We start from the raw sequence: 17,521 nt of genomic DNA, 5'->3' as shown, positions 1-17,521 counted from the left end.
ACTTACATTGTAAGTTAGGACGGATCCGTTTGGCTCTGCATAGTCAGACGGACACCAAATGCTGCAAGCTGTGTTTTAGTGACAGTCTAAAAAACGTAACAGACACCAAACGCAGCCAAATTGATGCATTCTGAACGGATCCTCATCCATTCAGAATGCATTGGGGCTGAACTGATCCGTTTTGGGCCGCTTGTGAGAGCCCTGAAACGGATCTCACAAGCGGACCCAGAAACGCCAGTGTGAAAGTAGCCTTCCACAGCACAGTACCAGAATATATGTTCAACACCCTGTAGCCAGGCATTAGCACTGTAAATGGAACAGGAAGCACAGCGCCATTCAATGGGTAGTGGCCATGTTAGGTTACTGCAGCTCAGCTGCTATTGAAGTGAATGGGAAGTAAGGTGCAGTAAAACGACATGGCACTGCGCTTCCTGTTCCAGTCACAGTGCCCCCAGACCCTCACCGATCGGATACTATTGACCTATTCTGAACACAGGTCATCGATATCAGGAACCTTTGGGTGGACAGGACTGGTCATATAGTACAAAGCTTGGCTCTACACGCGTGTTTCGAGGGTTTCAAGCTGTTCACACCTAATTAAAATTCCTTGAAGAAAAGGCTATGCCCACTTTCCCAACTATTTTATTGGCTCAATTACCTCTAAAACGTAAAATGAAGAAATTGTTTTTTTTTTTTTTTTTTTTGGCCATAGGGCTTTTAAAATGTCATATTGTTTCAACAAAGACAATGGGTCTCCATGGTAACCGTAAACAATGCTTATGCACACCTGGCAGATTAGCAACAAGTAGAGACAGAAGGGAATATAACAGACAGGGCTTGTTGTCTGTTGCCATGGAGACACATGGCTCTGTAAAGGAGCTGCAGAAACAAATCGGCAGGACATTTTTTAATCGCGTCCTTTCGCAAAGTTGCTTCCCTTTTCCTTTTAGAGGCATTGAGACAAGGAAAGAACTGCTGGGACGCGTCATCAATGCAATGTCTATGGCCATCCGACCTATGGGACTTTCTATGTGTGCAGGTCCAGGACCGATGGGAATGAATACAGTCTGCGCTGCAGATTACGAAGGCGCTACACGTATAACGGACAAGAAATAGCGTTCTGCACCATCATGGGAGCCAGAAGAGAAGCAGGAGGGGGCTTAACAATGGTAATGGGTCTGGCTTTTCAGTGGATTTTATGGCCATTCAATCCAACACATCCTTGACAGCCGGAGCAGTGCTCTAAATGGAACCTGTCACCGGGGAAGAATGGAGCTGCTATACTGAGGGCTGATATACATGACAATGGAGCCAATCAACGGCCTGGAAGCCATTATTCACGGAATAAAAGGCCGACCCTAACAAAGAATGACAAAAAAACAATATATCATTGCCTCTAACGCAGGGGTCGGCAACCTCCGGCACTCCAGCTGCTGCCAAACTACAACTCCCAGCGTGCTCCATTCACTTTTTCCTAGAACAGGGATCAGCAACCTCCGGCACTCCAGCTGCTGCCAAACTACAACTCCCAGCGTGCTCCATTCACTTTTTCCTAGAACAGGGATCAGCAACCTCCGGCACTCCAGCTGCTGCCAAACTACAACTCCCAGCGTGCTCCATTCACTTTTTCCTAGAACAGGGATCAGCAACCTCCGGCACTCCAGCTGCTGCCAAACTACAACTCCCAGCGTGCTCCATTTAAGTAAGTGTGCATGCTGGGAGATGTAGTTTCCCAACAGCTGGAATGCCGGACGCCTGCTCTACAGTGTCCCCTCCTCTGATTGGCTGCTGTGTTAGAAATACAAGTCGATTACAGGCTCAGCTGGAAGTGCTGACCCCCCCAGTGCTGCACATATACCGAGGGAAACAAGCCTTAGTAAGGGGGGTCTCTTTAAAAGGCCAGCCCGCCCCCACCCCCTTTTGCAAATTGTAATCACCAGGGGAAAATGCGACCAGCCAGAAATGTTTCGGCGGCTGCAGGGGAAATGTTCCATGCATGCTCTATGGCAGAGGATCACCATTCTTGCTTATAGAAGGAGGTCCACAGCTGAGGCTGCATGGATAATGGTGGTCTTGAAGAGACCCCCTACATCAGGCTTACTGGATCTAGCATTGCAAAAATATGTATAGAGACTTTAAACGGCACCTGAAGTCGGCCATACATGTTAGGAGAGGTCGTCAGTATGTGACCGGTGGGGGTCCGACGCCCTGCTGATCAGCTGTTTGAAGAGGCCGCCCCGTCAGCGCTGTGACCTCCTCGCAGCCTATAAAGCACAGCGCCAACAATTCACCTGAATGGGACGGAGCTGTACCTAGGCCACGTGACAGATGAACCTAGGGGGCGCCGCGGTCTTCTCAAACAGCTGATCGACAGGGGTGTCAGGAGTCGGGCCCCCACCGATCCTGAGGATAGGTCATCAGTGCTAAACACTCGGACAACGCTTTTAACTGGATACATTCCCGGACATGCATACCACTAAGCTATCCATACACCATAAGCATATCTATATCTTCAGAAGACAATTTAGGAAAATCCCAGAGGCCGCCTCCGCGCACTTCTGCCGTCCCTGCATGTGAATGCACTTTTTTTTTTAGCTCACTATTTGCCAACCAAATAAAGAGTAGTCGGGGAACAGGCGCTCCATTGTGCACTGCGGGGGGTTAAGCCTTAACAGGACACATAAGGAGGAGGCTGCGTTAGCCCTTTAATTTGAAGATATGCTAAAATTCTCACTTCCTCTTAAGAGAGAATACGGACTTAACCCATCAGTGGCTGGGGGTTATTTTTTCTTTTTTTTTTTTTTTTAGTTCCTCTGGCCGTCCCTGGCCATCTGTTTGGGACAACCATTGATCTATTGGGAGGGGTTCGAAACTGATTTTATTTTATTTTTTTAAGAGCCTACTGTGTTCCCATCTGCTGAGAGACGTGACCTACTGCTAAAAAGGCCGTGAAATGCATCCTCCTCTAAGTCATACTAAAAACTATTAGGAGAACAGTATTACTCTACATAATGCATACAAATGATGTAATACAACACTGGCTTCCTGGAAATGAAAGAGGAAATATGGTCGGCAGTGTTATCATTGTATCTTGTGAAGCCTCCCAGCCCCCGCCCAACATACACACTCAGCCAAGCATGCATGTGTTTTCAGTGGGAAGAGGGGAGGGACCCATACTCCAAAAAGTCCGCCAAACCTGCTGATTTTACGGAGGTTGATTTGGGGGAAGACGACTTGAGCATGTTGAGTTTCAACACCTGATCGGCACCCTCCCCTCCCCCCAGAACACATGTATGCTTGGCCAAGCTGAGCACACGTGTATCTGAAAGTCAGGAAAACCGCTGGAGTGCGGCAAGTTGCCCACCACTATCTGTATAGGATACCAATGTGTGAACAGCTGTTCCCGAGTAGCTCTGCCTTCAAAGGGAGCAGCGCTGCAGTAACCAGCAATGTCCACTACACAATGCATTGAGCTGTGTAGAAGATGTGCAGGGTGTCGGACCCCCGCCAATCGGATATTGAATTTGATAGCCCATCAATCCTAGAATACCCCTTTAAGTCACTGCAAGACTCCTCTGGTGGCAGCTTATTTCGCCCCCCCCAGAACATAAGGATGCTAAGCGATATTCAGGTCGATCCACTGGCCTTTCACACAAGGCACAATGCAAGATGAAGGGAGAGGGGGGGGTGCATATTGTCGGCGCCTTGCTTATCTGTCACATTATCTGCAGCACCTTTATAAAGGGCCTATTATCTGACATGTGCGGTAATTCCCAATAAAAGTGCCCCTGTGTGGTCCCATCTACACCCGTTATATTGGTACACAGGAACAGAAGTAAGAATCACTCATTGGTTTTCCTTCTTCCCTCGACTTCCATTTGTGAAAGAAAAAAAATGACAGAAGGAAATGCCGACCTCAGTAACAAAACGCCAAGTAATTAAAGGAAGCTTCTAACTATGGTGCAATGTTTTACACAGGGAACAGAAGACTGGGCACCCGTCACCCCGGGCTATGGCGCAATGTTTTACACAGCTAATAGAAGACTGGGCACCCGTCACCCCCGGCTATGGTGCAATGTTTTACACAGGGAACAGAAGACTGGGCACCCATCACCCGTAGGCTATGGTGCAATGTTTTACACAGCGAACAGAAGACTGGGCATCCGTCACCCCCTGCTATAGCGCAATGTTTTACACAGGGAACAGAAGACTGGGCATCCGTCACCCCCGGCTATAGCGCAATGTTTTACACAGGGAACAGAAGACTGGGCATCCGTCACCCCCTGCTATAGCGCAATGTTTTACACAGGGAACAGAAGACTGGGCATCCGTCACCCCCGGCTATAGCGCAATGTTTTACACAGGGAACAGAAGACTGGGCACCCGTCACCCCGGGCTATGGCGCAATGTTTTACACAGCAAATAGAAGACTGAGCACCCGTCGCCCCCAGCTATGACGTAATGTTTAACACAGAGAATAGAAGACTGGGCACCCGTCGCCCCCAGCTATGACGTAATGTTTAACACAGAGAATAGAAGACTGGGCACCCATTACCCCCAACTATGGCGCAATGTTTTACACAGCGAATAGAAGACTGGGCACCCGTCTCCCCCAGCTATGGCGCAATGTTCTACACAGGGAACAGAAGACTGGGCACCCATGACCCATAGGCTATGGCGCGATGTTTTATATATTGAACAGAAGCCTGGGCACCCGTCAACGACTGAGCCCTCCAGAAAGTCATCAGCCTACATTCAGAGGAAACGCTCCTTTTAAGCCTCGTTCACATTTCCCTGTCCATGATGACCTCCAAGACAAAGCGGTCAGAGTTTCATCAGTGCAGATCTGTATGCAGGCGTAGCTAAATTTCGCTCAATGTTAGAGGGAAATAAAGAAAGGGTGCACAATAGGATAGTACGTTCAATAAAAAATCATCAGAAAGTGAGGCGGTTGGAGGCTCACCTTAGAGGGTTGTGCTAGAGATGGGCACAACCCTATTGTAGACATGTATAGAGAGAAGACCTTTGCAGCCGCAGAGTTAATGTCTTTAGGGTGGGATTCCCAGTCCCACAAAGAGGTGCTTACAGAGAAGGAGATTCTGCTATGGCGCAAGATCACTGGCGTAGACGGTCCGTGAAGTATTAAGAGATCTGGGCAGTTTTTGCACACGCATTTCTGTGTGCTTGATATGTCTCTGGATATAAAGATCTCTTAATACTTCACGGACCTTGCGCCATAGCAGAATCGTCTTCTCCGTCATCGGTGAAGATGTCCATCTTGTCTGTTTTTTGCCCTCCGTGTGTCACCAATATTCCACGTGCACTGCTAGGCTGAAAAATTGATTTCCAGAGCATCTCCTACAACAACATCATCATCCGTGTTCTGTCTGCGGTTTTTCATGGACCTGCAGACTTTAACGGGCGCGTTTGATCCGCGTCACAGATCAAAGAAATCAATGGATGTGTGAACGAGGCCTTATAGTGACCGGCTGAGGGGTAAGATCTAAGCCAGGGATCATCAACCTTCGGCACTCCAGCTGCTGGGAAAGTACAATTCCCAGCATGCAAACCTGCTTGGCTGTACTTCTTACTTCCATAAAAGTGAATGAAGCATATTGGGAGTTGTAGTTTGTGAACAGCTGGTGTGCCGGAGGGTTGCTGATCCCTGATCTAAGCCAAGACTCACATAGAGTGCTATAGTCAGCACCCCATTTCTCAGAGATGGCCAGCAAATTGTGACAGATCTGTCAGCTCTAATCTACCATCGCCCCGCACACAGGAAAAGGGCGTGTAAGAGGGAAGCTTCAAAGAAAGGCTCTACAGAAATGAAAGGGTTACAGCGACCCTCCGCAAGCAATGCATACTCCTCGCCATCCCCCCACATTAAAATACTCTCAGTATATAAGTCGTCCTATTAAGACAAGAGGGAAGGAGATAAGTGTCTGATTGGCGGAGGTCTGACCGCCGATCATCTAACGGGGACCCTCGCTCCTCCCCCATTTGAACGGAGCGGCAGTCGTACTTAATCAGCTCTATGGGACTGCCAGAGAGAGCCGAGCACTTGTACTCTTACCTCTGGCAGTCCCATAGGGTTGTACGTCCGCCGCTCCATACTAATATGGGGCGTGATCCCCTGTTCTGGCGATTGGACACCCACCAATCTTCTGTGGACAAGGGATAAGCTGTAATCATGGGACACCCCAATAATCAACATCTGTTTCTGGGAAAGCTGGGTGACATAAAAGTGTACAACTCCTTTCCGTATACCCCATTATGCCAAACAGAGCTCATAGTGGGGTCCCACACTTTGAAACCCCTCTATTAGTCCTGCCGGGGCACGCTCACACATAGCAGATACACGGCGGATTGTCGAGGGGAAAACCCGACAAATTTTACAGCACTTGGCAAAGTGGATGAGATTTAAAAAAATCAGCAGTGTAAACTGAACCACGGAATTCACCCTCATGAATCTATAGGGTGAAATCTGTGGCAAATCTGCAGCAAAAACCACAAACCAAGAAAAACACACATGTGAAAAAACACCTTAGATAGCGGTCGTCCAGCAGTTATTCCTTCAACTCTCTCATATGCATGCTTGGCTGAGAGTGCATGTGTTTTCAATAGGGGAGCTGACAGACACCTCTGGCGGTACCTTCTCTCCTCTGGAACCAAAAGGATTGGCATGTGGAAATCCAACATGCTCGCCCCATATCTCCCATTGGGCTATACAATGCTATACAATGGCCATGTGAGGAGGAGGCACTCTGTAGTGCTTCCGTAGCGTTCCGCATCTCCGGATTTGCGGACCCATTGAAGTGAATGGGTCCGCCTCTGTGATGCGGAATGCACATGGACCGGTGCCCGTGTTTTGCGGATCCGCAATACGGCAACGGGCAGCACACGTTCGTGTGAATGAGCCCTAAAGGGGTTTTGCAATCACAGACAATTGTGTGCGGATTTACAAGCATGCAAAACGCTGGTTCATCGGCGGCGGTATTCTACTGCAAGATGATCGCTAACGAACGCTTATGCGAACACTCGTTGTGATTATCGGCCAGTGTAACACAACCTTGAGATTTACGCAAGACTGTCTGCCATGTAAAAAGACCAAAGAGGAAGTAAGGAGCAAGGACGGGAAGTAGAATACTTGGAGAGACTTAAAAAAAATTATATCCAAGAAACCATCCACCTGTTCTTAATTTAAAAAATAAAATAAAATAAAAACTCTGAATATTCACATACGGGGTATTACAGCGGGGTCCCATTATAGCAACGTGTTCCCCCTGTATAGCAGACATGCATGCTCGCTGCCACTCCAGTCATATCTATGGGACGGCCAGAGATAGCAGAGTACAAGCGCTCGGCCAGCTCCGGCAGAACCATACAGTTGAATCGAGCGGCAGCGAGCATGTATGTCCGCCACCTCATTAAAAAGGCGAATTAGGGTAAGTGCATGGCGTTCCTGGGTACACAGCAATGTAAACAATGAAGCTTGATCTGCCAGAAGTCAGACCCCCCCCCCCCTTGCCGGCCTGAGATTGATGGCCTACCCTAAGGAATCTAGAAATGAATCATTGCCACCTAACTTTATAAAGGGGTTGCCCCGCCAGTGTTAGTCTGCCAGGCTTTTCTTCTCCATTATTTTATACCAGTGTCCGCCATTTGTAAAACCCCTTTATGTATAGCCTATGGCAGAGCTTAAAACAACCGGCTTGACCATTACTGCCTCCCCAAATCTGTCCTCAGGGGACATTAAGGAGCCCTCCAGGCACCTTAGACTGAAGGCAGAACTTCGGGATTATCGAATGTGCATTGCAGCTTGAATTAAAAGGGGTCACTTCTGGTGGCAGCTTCCCTTTAGGCCCTCTGCACACGAACGTGTGCACCCTGTGGTCGTGCTGCGGCCCGCAATGCACAAACACAGTCCGTGGGGCAGCCGCAGCGGATCGCGGACCCATTCACTTTAATGGGTCCGCGATAGGACATGTTCTATCTTTTTGCAGAACAGAAGTACGGCACGAAACCCCACGGAAGCACCCCATAGTGCTTCCGTTCCGCACCATTCTGCATCTCCGGATTTGCGGACCCATTCAATTGAATGCCCACAGAACAGCACCAGTGTATTGCGGATCCGCAAATGCGGTCGTGTGCAAGAGGCCTAAAAGGTTTGTTCACACATAATTGAAAAGCTGCAGATTTTCAATTTTCGGTTGGAAAATCCCCGCATAGCACAGAGACAAAACGGGTAAGATCAGGGAGGATGCCCAACCTGCAGCCCTCCAGCTGTTGCAAAGTTACAACTCCCAATATGCCCTGATAGCATAGGCTGTCGGGGTAGGCTGGGAGTTGTAGTTCTGCAAAAGCTAGAGGGCCGCAGGTTGGGCATCCCTGGATAAGACTATACGCAGAAAAATCTGCGGATTTTGAAAGCGCAGCCAGTCAGTCCACCGCAGATTTCGCCCTTTGCAATTCGTGGGGTGAAGACCTGCTGCAAACCTGCACGTGATAGGCCAATTTAGCTGTGATGTCATGGATTTCATTGGGGAATTGCGGTGGAAAATCTGCCCTGTGTGGCCACAGACACAGAAATCTGGCAGCGGTTAGGCTCGCCCTAATTAACATGCACGGTCATCTAAGCTGAAAATACATGCTATATTTTAGGAAGGATGAAACAAAGTATCTTGGCTGATTTTCTGTTTGCCCTGCCGACGAGCGACTGGCAGAGTCTACTGGCTTTCGAATACGTTGGATTGGCAGCAAATAAGAAGGCGGCGGCTCCACTGTGATCCAGGCAGGGGCCTAACTGGTTCCTCTTGGTAAGGCCTCATGCACACAATCTCATTTTTTTCACCCATGTTCTGTCTACATTTTTTGCAGGGATCCGGAGGGACGCCTTTAGGAGGGGTCCGGGCACTGTGGGGGGTATTTGTACTATTGGATAACCCCTTTAACCATACAGACTGACTAAACAGTGCAGTCTCTTACAGCCCGCCGTGGCCCTCGAGCGCAGCGTGCTTGATCGTGCCTTTAGGCAGTTATGGCACGCACAGATCGGCCCCATCTGTCAGAAACTGAAACTGGTCGTTTACAAACACATTTTATTAAGGGTACGTTCACACTAGAGTCGCTGGATTCCGGCAGACAGTTCAATCTGTATGCAAACGGATACGGATGCGGATCCATCTCACAAATGTATTGCAATACCGGATCTGTCTCTCCGGTTGTCATCCGGAAAAACAGATCCAGTATTTATGTTTTTCACATTTTTAAAGGTCGGCGCATGCGCAGTCCGCAAAACCGGATCCGTTTTTCCAGAACACTTAGGGCCGGACCCAGCATTAATGCATTTCAATATAAAATAATGCCTGCTGCGGTATTTTCTCCGTCCAAAAAACGTACAGTGACTGAACTGAAGACATCCTGAACAGATTGCTCTCCATTCAGAATGCATTAGGACAAAACTGATCAGTTCTTTTCCAGTATTGAACCCCTATAATACTGAATGTCTGTGCCCAACCTCCTCTATAATGATTTACAATGCTGTGCGTCTCTGTCCGACCTCATCTATAACCATTTATAATACTAAATGTCTCTGCCCAACCTCCTCTACGATTTATAATGCTGTGTGTCTCTGCCCGACCTCATCTATAATAATTTATAATGCTGTGCGTCTCTGCCCGACCTCATCTATGATTTATAATGCTGTGTGTCTCTACCCGACCTCATCTATAATGTTGTATGTCTCTGCCCAACCTCCTCTATGATTTACAATGCTGTCTCTGCCAAACCTCCTCTATGACTTATAATGCTGTGTGTCTCTGTCCAACCTCCTCTCTAATGATTTACAATGCTGTCTCTGCCAAACCTCCTCTATGACTTATAATGCTGTGTGTCTTTGCCCAACTTCCTCTATAATGATTTATAATTCTGTGTGTCTCTACCCAACTTCCTCTATAATGATTTATAATTCTGTGTGTCTCTACCCGACCTCATCTATAATGATTTATAATACAGGGGTGTGGAAATCGTATCGCCCGACGTCCAGGACATACAGGTCCGGACGCCGGGCAGGTAGTTTGTTCAGTAGCTTAGCCCTGCTGCGGGCTAGTAGCAGGGCTCAGATGGCTTTATTTACCGGAGAAGTGGATTGGCGACGAGCTGGGGGCATGGAGCGGCGGTGACTAGAGTTGAGCGAACCCGAACTGTAAAGTTCGGGTTCGTAGTCAAACCTTAAGTTTTTTGGTACACGGTCCCAAACCCGGACTTTTTCACTGAAGTCCGGGTTCGGGTTATTTTATTCTAATACAGAGGCGTTCCCATGGTGATGGGGACGCTTGAAGTTAAAATATCCCATCGGATTGGAGAAAACTCAGATCCGATGGTATATTCTAAACCCCAGGTGTTCCCATGGTGATGGGGACGCACCTCTGACAGGGCGCTGCCACCCGCAGCACCTGAGGGGTTAACTGCGCGGAGGGCACCTCCGTCAGAGGTCGGGTGCCGGGAATGTTTCTACAATGTTTGCATTGGGGGGCAGTGCGCCCCCCCAGTATTAAAATCATTGGTGGGCAGTGCGCCCTCCATCATTGGTGGCAGCGGCAGTTCCGATCAGGGTCCCAGATGTAATGCTGGGGCTCTGATCGGTTACCATGGCAGCCAGGACGCTACTGAAGTCCTGTCTGCCATGGTCAGTTACTCAGCAGCATTATACTTACATGCGCTGTGGCTGCCCGGCGCTCCTTCTTCTTGTAACTCGTCACAGGTCTGTGCGGCGCATTGCTATAAGCATAAGCAATGTGCCGAACAGACCTGTGACAAGTAGATCGAGCCCCCACTTTAGTCCTTTTAAAGTTTATTTTTTTCCCCACACCCCTGTAATGCTGTGTGTCTGCCCAACCTCATCTATAATAATTTATAATGCTGTGTGCCTCTGCCCAACCTCCTCTATAATGATTTATAATGCTGTGTGTCTCTATCAGACCTCATCTATAATGATTTATAATGGTGTGCATCTCTGCCCAACCTCATCTATAATGCTGTGCGTCTCTGCCTGACCTCATCTGTAATGGTTTATAATACTGTGTGCCTCTGCCCAACCTCTTCTATAATGATTCATTTCATAATGCTGTGTGCCTCTGCCCAACCTCTTCTATAATGATTTATAATGCTGCGCGCCTCTGCCCAACCTCCTCTAAAATGATTTATAATGCTGCGCGTCTCTGCCCAACCTCCTCTAAAATGATTTATAATGCTGTGCGTCTCTGCCCAACCTCCTCTATAATGATTTATAATGCTGTATGTATGTGCCCAACCCTTATATATGATTTATAATGCTGTGTGTGTCTCTATCTGATCTCATCTATGATTTATAATGCTGTGTGTCTCTGCCCAACCTCATCTATGATTTATAATGCTGTGTCTCTATCCAATCTCATCTACAAAGATTTATAATGCTGTGTCTCTGCCTGACCTCATCTGTAATGATTTATAATGCTGTGTGTCTCTGCCCAACCTCTTCTATAATGATTTATAATGCTGTGTGCCTCTGCCCAACCTCCTCTATAATGATTTATAATGCTGTGTGTCTCTGCCCGACCTCATTCATGATTTATAATGCTGTGTCTCTGCCCGACCTCCTCTATAATGATTTATAATGCTGTATGTCTCTGCCCAACCTCATCTATAGCCATTCATAATGCTGTGCGTCTCTGCCCAACCTCCTCTTTAATGATTTATAATGCTGTGTGCCTCTGCCCAACCTCCTCTATAATGATTTATAATGCTGTGTGTCTCTGCCCGACCTCATCTATGATTTATAATGCTGTATGTCTCTGCCCAACCTCCTCTAAAAATGATTTATAATGCTTTGCGTCTCTGCCCAACCTCCTCTATGATTTATAATGCTGTGTCTCTGCCCAACCTCATCTATAGGCATTGATAATGCTGTGCGTCTCTGCCCAACCTCCTCTATAATGATTTATAATGCTGTGCGTCTCTGCCCAACCTCCTGTATAATGATTTATAATGCTGTATGTCTGTGCCCAACCTCATATATAATTTATAATGCTGTGTGTCTCTATCCGATCTCATCTACAAAGATTTATAATGCTGTGTGTCTCTGCCCAACCTCATCTATGATTTATAATGCTGTGTGTCTCTATCAGATCTCATCTATGATTTATAATGGTGTGCATCTCTGCCCAACCTCATCTATAATACTGTGTGTCTCTGCCTGACCTCATCTGTAATGGTTTATAATGCTGTCTGTCCGCACTTGTTATGGTTTGTACCCAACATAATGCTGTCAGAACAAACCATTACAGCTCAGACCAGGGAGGGATGCAGTGCGGCCCGGACAAAGAAGCAGAATTCACTATGGGAATTTCACGCTCCCACATGGAGAGCGTTTTGAGCTGTGAATTCGCTCGTCCAAAACCGCTAATTACGGCAGGGTCAGCTCACCATCCAATGCATATGGGGGCACTCCAACAGCCCACTGCTGGTCTCACGCTAAAACTAAACTGATGCCAGCCATACTTAGTACAACACCTTCGGACACGGGCTCCCTGGTTACTACAATGCCGCCTATAGCCAACCCCACCGCTGTCTACTTCCCCTTTTCTCCCCCAGAGCGTGCTACTAGGCGATTCCCTCCTGATGGATGGCAGCTGCCTGTTATATTATTATAAGCACAGTTGCTTCATAACTTCAATGGGGAAGTCTCTTATCTTCCACCATGCAATGAAGACATCAGGAGATGACCTCAGCGAGGGTCCATCAACAGAGATCATCTACACACAAAAAAGAGTCCTATGTAGAGAGATCAATATCACCCTGGTATTTCTGCGACTTGAAAGAACAGTGCCAATTAAATCAATGGCATTTTACCATGAGCACCATTGTCTACAACCAATGATACAATGGAGTTAAAAGGGTTTTCCAGGAGAATAATACTGATGACCTACCCTCAGGACAGGACATCGATATCAGATCAGTGGGGGTCCGACTCCAAGCACTCATTCGATCACCCTCCGGCCTCATCCTAGGCCAGTGATGCCACATTCATTGGTGACGTGGCCTATGTGCGGCTCAGTGTCATTCAAGTGAATGGGGCTGAGCTGCAATACCAAGCACAGCCACTATACAATGCACGGCGCTGTAAAATGGGTGCAGGTCTCCTCATACCCCCACCAGGGGCGTAGCTATAGGGGGTGCAGAGGTAGAAGTCGCTACCGGGCCCAAAGACCCTTGTGGTGCATAAGAAGACACCTGTATTATAGAAAGTGCATGCTGGTCAACTTACACCTCTGGCTGGAGGGAAGGGGGTTAGGTCATGAATTTGGCTTGGGGTGGGTGTAGACTACAGTTCTTCCCTGCCCCTGGCCACAAAGCACTGAGGGAACTGGGGCCCCAAGCTGAACTCTTGCACCAGGGCCCATGACCCATTAGCTACGCCCCTGACCCCCCACTGATATGATACTGATGACCTATCCTGACCCTGAAGATAAGTCATCAATATTATACTCCAAAAAAAACCCTAAGGACATCTTTAAAGAGGTTTTCTGAGAGCGCCCTGGCCTTCTTTCTGCTCTTCCTAGGCCGAGTGACAGCGCGTTCATCAGTCACATGGCAGCTCAGTCCCATTCAAGTGAATGGGGCACTGCGATACCAAGCACAGCCACTATACAATGTACGGCGCTGTGCTTGGCGAGAGGAGAGGAGGCAGCAGCCCTCACAGGAGATTGGCTGCCTTCTCAGAACAGCTGATCCGCGGGGGTCCTGGGTGTCGGACCCCCACCAATCAGATACTGGTGACTTATCCAGAGGATAGGTCATTAGTAATAAATTCCCAGAAGACCCTTTAGACATCCTGTACACGTTAGGGCTGCAATCTTCCTTCTTCATTCATTTCATCTTCAGACCCCTTGATATCCAGTTTACAACCCGTTCATAGTTTCAGATTTTTCTCACGACAACACATCCCTCCTAGTAATACATACTGCATGTCAGGGCAGTAGCATCCTGGTCCCACAGGCTTCATTAGCCCTTATGTATTATGTATTAACAGTAGGGATGAGCGAATCAACTTCGGATAAAACATCCCAAGTCGATTCGCATAAAACTTCATTCTAATGCTGTATGGAGCAGGAGCTCTGTACAATAGTAGAATGTATTGGCTCCGATGAGCCGAAGTTATTGCTTCGCAAAGTCTCGCAAGACTTCGGGTAATAACTTCAGAAATTAATTTCTACTGTAAAAAAAACATTTCCCGAACTCAGGTTCGGTTCCAAGGTACCACTTGGAAAAGAACCTGAGTTCGGGAAATGGTAAGTTATTACCCGAAGTCTCGGGAGACTTCGCAAAGCAATAACTTCGGCTCATCGGAGCCAATACATTCTAATACTGTACGGAGATCCTGCTCCGTACAGTATTAGAACAAAGTTTTATACGAATCGACTTCGGATGTTTCATCCGAAGTCGATTCGCTCATCCCTAATTCAGTGTTTCCCAACCAGTGTGCCTCCAGCTGTTGCAAAACTACAACTCCCAGCATGCCAGGCACAGCCAATTGGCTGTGCTGGCATGCTGGGAGTTGTAGTTTTGCAACAGCTGGAGGCACACTGGTTGGGAAACACTGCGGCCTAATTAGCAGGTTTCACTGCCTCAAACTCTGTGCTGCGAGTTCAGGTCAGTAAAACCTGTGGTCAAGCCGTGACAAATCTGAGTAAGGACTCATGCACACGAAACCGTCCATGTGCTGGCCGGAGCCGAGAACGGGTCCGCAATATATGGGAACCGGCCTTTTGTGCACCGCATCACGGATGCGGACCCATTCACTTGTATGGGTCATCAATCCAGAAGGTGTAGAACCTCATGGAAACACTACAGAACACTTCCGTGGGGTTTCTTTCTGCACCGCAAAAAAATAAATAAATGAACATGTTCTATATTTTCGCGGTGCGGACAGATCACAGACACATTCAAGTTGAATGGGTCTGCCTCAGTCTGGGGAAACGGCATGGATGTTGCCCGTGTATTGGGGACTGCAAATTGCGACCCCCAATGCATGGGACAGCTGAGCAATGGCAGCGTGCATGAGCCCTAATACAGGTGTGCACTGACTGTCACCGACGCTGAGGAGTGTTTGCAGTGCTTTCTCGTTGCGATTCACAGACTATACAATTCTCTCCTCCCCATCTACAGCCTGTGTCATCTACCCTCCTTGAACGCTTTCCCCCCTCTCCACACACTGATCTGCTTGTACAACCTCTCTCACACTGACAGAAGGGAAGGGGGAAGAGCAGAGATAGCCCACAGACATCAGAGCAGAGCTTTGACAGATCAATGCCAGGTTGAAGGCCTAGGGGGCGTACGATTTTTGGTGTGGGATTCGGCGCAAAAAAACTAGACCGAACCTGTGCTTTTCAAATCGGAGGCCGCGCTGCAGTTCATGCGACCGCGGTTTTCAAGACTGTGCAGGTCCATTCTTGGCAGAGCCCTCGCGATGCTGCAGAGGGAGCATGCTCGCAGTTCAGCTCCGTTCAATGGGTCTGCAGGGAACCCGGCAGCACAGGAGTATCTGCTGCGGCACACGTGGCGGATCTTGCCGCGGACAGAATCCTCTGTGTGAACATCCCCTTTGCAAAAGGATATTTTTAATTAAAACCATATTAAAAGTTGATTCACTTTGCAAATAAATAAAAATAAAAAGTGTGAAGTGTCCATAGCTTTTAACCCTTTGTCAACAATCTTCTCCCATAAAGCGGGGAGTTACTGCATTTATACTGCTAAACCAGTGACGCCATGTGCACCCTATGTGAGTATGACAACCGTTATCTAGTTATTCTCCATAGACACTGGACCTGATTCCACTTGCCCCATGACATCACTTCTCCATAACACTTCCTACTCCGCACCACTTTGTCTCCAGAGCTGCGCTCCTGGCCATATTCCCGCATCTACAACTTGTAGTCGCTGTCATCATCCGCTTCCCCGCAGCCCTCCCCGTGTATCTCCACCCAGCAGATGTTCCCAGCACCAGGATGACACCCCGCACCCGGCCATTAGGAGTGCTCACTTCCTTCTGTCCCGCTGCAGGTTGTCAGTCCGCCCATCCATTGTCCTCCCGTCACTCAGAAGAACATATCCCACAAACCGCAACCCCCTAAAAGTCACCGTCTACCGGTCTCACCGTTCTCTGCGGAGCCGCCTGTCTCCTCTCCCTCTCTCTTTCTGGCCGCTTCCGCTCCGCCCCGGGGCAGATCCTCCCGCGAGACTTCCGGGGACTGCGTCAGATCCCGCGGGCGTTGTACGCGCTACGTCATCACGCGGCATGGAAGGCTGCTTGACGTGTGACGTAAGGGCGAAGGCGCGGCCATCTTGGTGGTGGGCACTTAGGGGACTGTCCTTCTGGGCTTGGTTCACACCTCGTTTTTATTTCTTAATTTAATTTGTATTTATTTTGAAAGGCAAGGACACTATAAAAAATAAATAACGTCATGAGCCCACTCTGCTTCAGGGACAGTGACGAGGGTTTTTCTATGTTCTGTGCGGCTGCGCCCCTGCTTTTCATTTTTTATAGAATAACTCCTTTAAGCGTGCATGGGATAGGCATAAGGCCATCCTTCATATAAGATAGGGCCAGGGGCTATCCATAGTATTCAGTATATTGGGCAGACTAGATGGGCCAAATGGTTCTTATCTGCCGACACATTCTATGTTTCTATGGGGGCGCTAATGGGGGCATTAGTATTACTGGGGGTACTAATGGGGGCATTATTAATATTGGGTGCACTAATACGGGCATTACTATTAATGGGGACACTAATGGGGGCAGTCATTTTTCTGAGAGGGCGCTAATGGGGGCATTTTTAATTCTGGGAGGCACTAATTGGGGCATAAATATTATTGGGGGGCACTAATGGGGGCATTACTATTTCTGGGGGTGCTAATGGGGGCATTACTATTTCTGGGGGCGCTAATGGGGGCATTAATATTACTGGGGGGCACCAATGGGTGCATTATTAATTCTGGGGGGCACTAATGGAGGCATGACTATTATTGGTGGCACTAATGGGGGCATTATCCATTCTGGGGGTACTAATGAAGGCAATAATATTATTGCGGGGCACTAATGGGGGCATTACTATTACTGGGGGCACTAACGGGGGCATTCATATTTTTAGGGGGCTCTAAATGGGGCATTAATAATTCTGGGGGGCACTAATGGATGCATTATTAATTCTGGGAGGCACTAATTGGGGCATTACAATTACTGGGGGCACTATTAATACTGGGAGCGCTAATGGGGGCATTAATATTACTGGGGGCACCAATGGGGGCATTATTAATATTGGGTGCACTAAAACGGGCATTACTATTAATGGGGACACTAATGGGGACAGTAGTATTTCTGGGGGGCTCTTATGAGGGCACTATTAATTCTGAGGGGCGCTAATGGGGGGGCATTCTTAATTCTGGGAGGCACTAATTGGGGCATAAACATTACTGGGGGGCACTA

At 48.2% G+C, this 17,521-nt stretch overlaps 1 protein-coding gene across 3 annotated transcripts in view; it reads right to left on the bottom strand.

The window, feature by feature from the left end:
- Positions 1–16,295, bottom strand: part of GRB2 (growth factor receptor bound protein 2) — a 40,310-nt gene extending 24,015 nt beyond the window's left edge. For 2 of the 3 annotated variants that reach the window (XM_044298254.1, XM_044298256.1), the window contains exon 1: positions 16,193–16,295. The gene's annotated coding sequence lies outside the window, so the exon portion shown is untranslated. Of the gene's footprint in view, positions 1–15,416; positions 15,639–16,192 lie in introns of all 3 variants that reach the window. The other variant, XM_044298255.1, reaches the window with a different exon arrangement.
- Between the last annotated feature and the right edge of the window lie 1,226 nt (positions 16,296–17,521).

This window comes from Bufo gargarizans, chromosome 6, assembly GCF_014858855.1.
Source record: "Bufo gargarizans isolate SCDJY-AF-19 chromosome 6, ASM1485885v1, whole genome shotgun sequence".
Taxonomy (NCBI): domain Eukaryota; kingdom Metazoa; phylum Chordata; class Amphibia; order Anura; family Bufonidae; genus Bufo; species Bufo gargarizans.
Note: the sequence above shows the minus strand (reverse complement) of the source record. Positions and strands in the feature narration are given on the sequence as shown.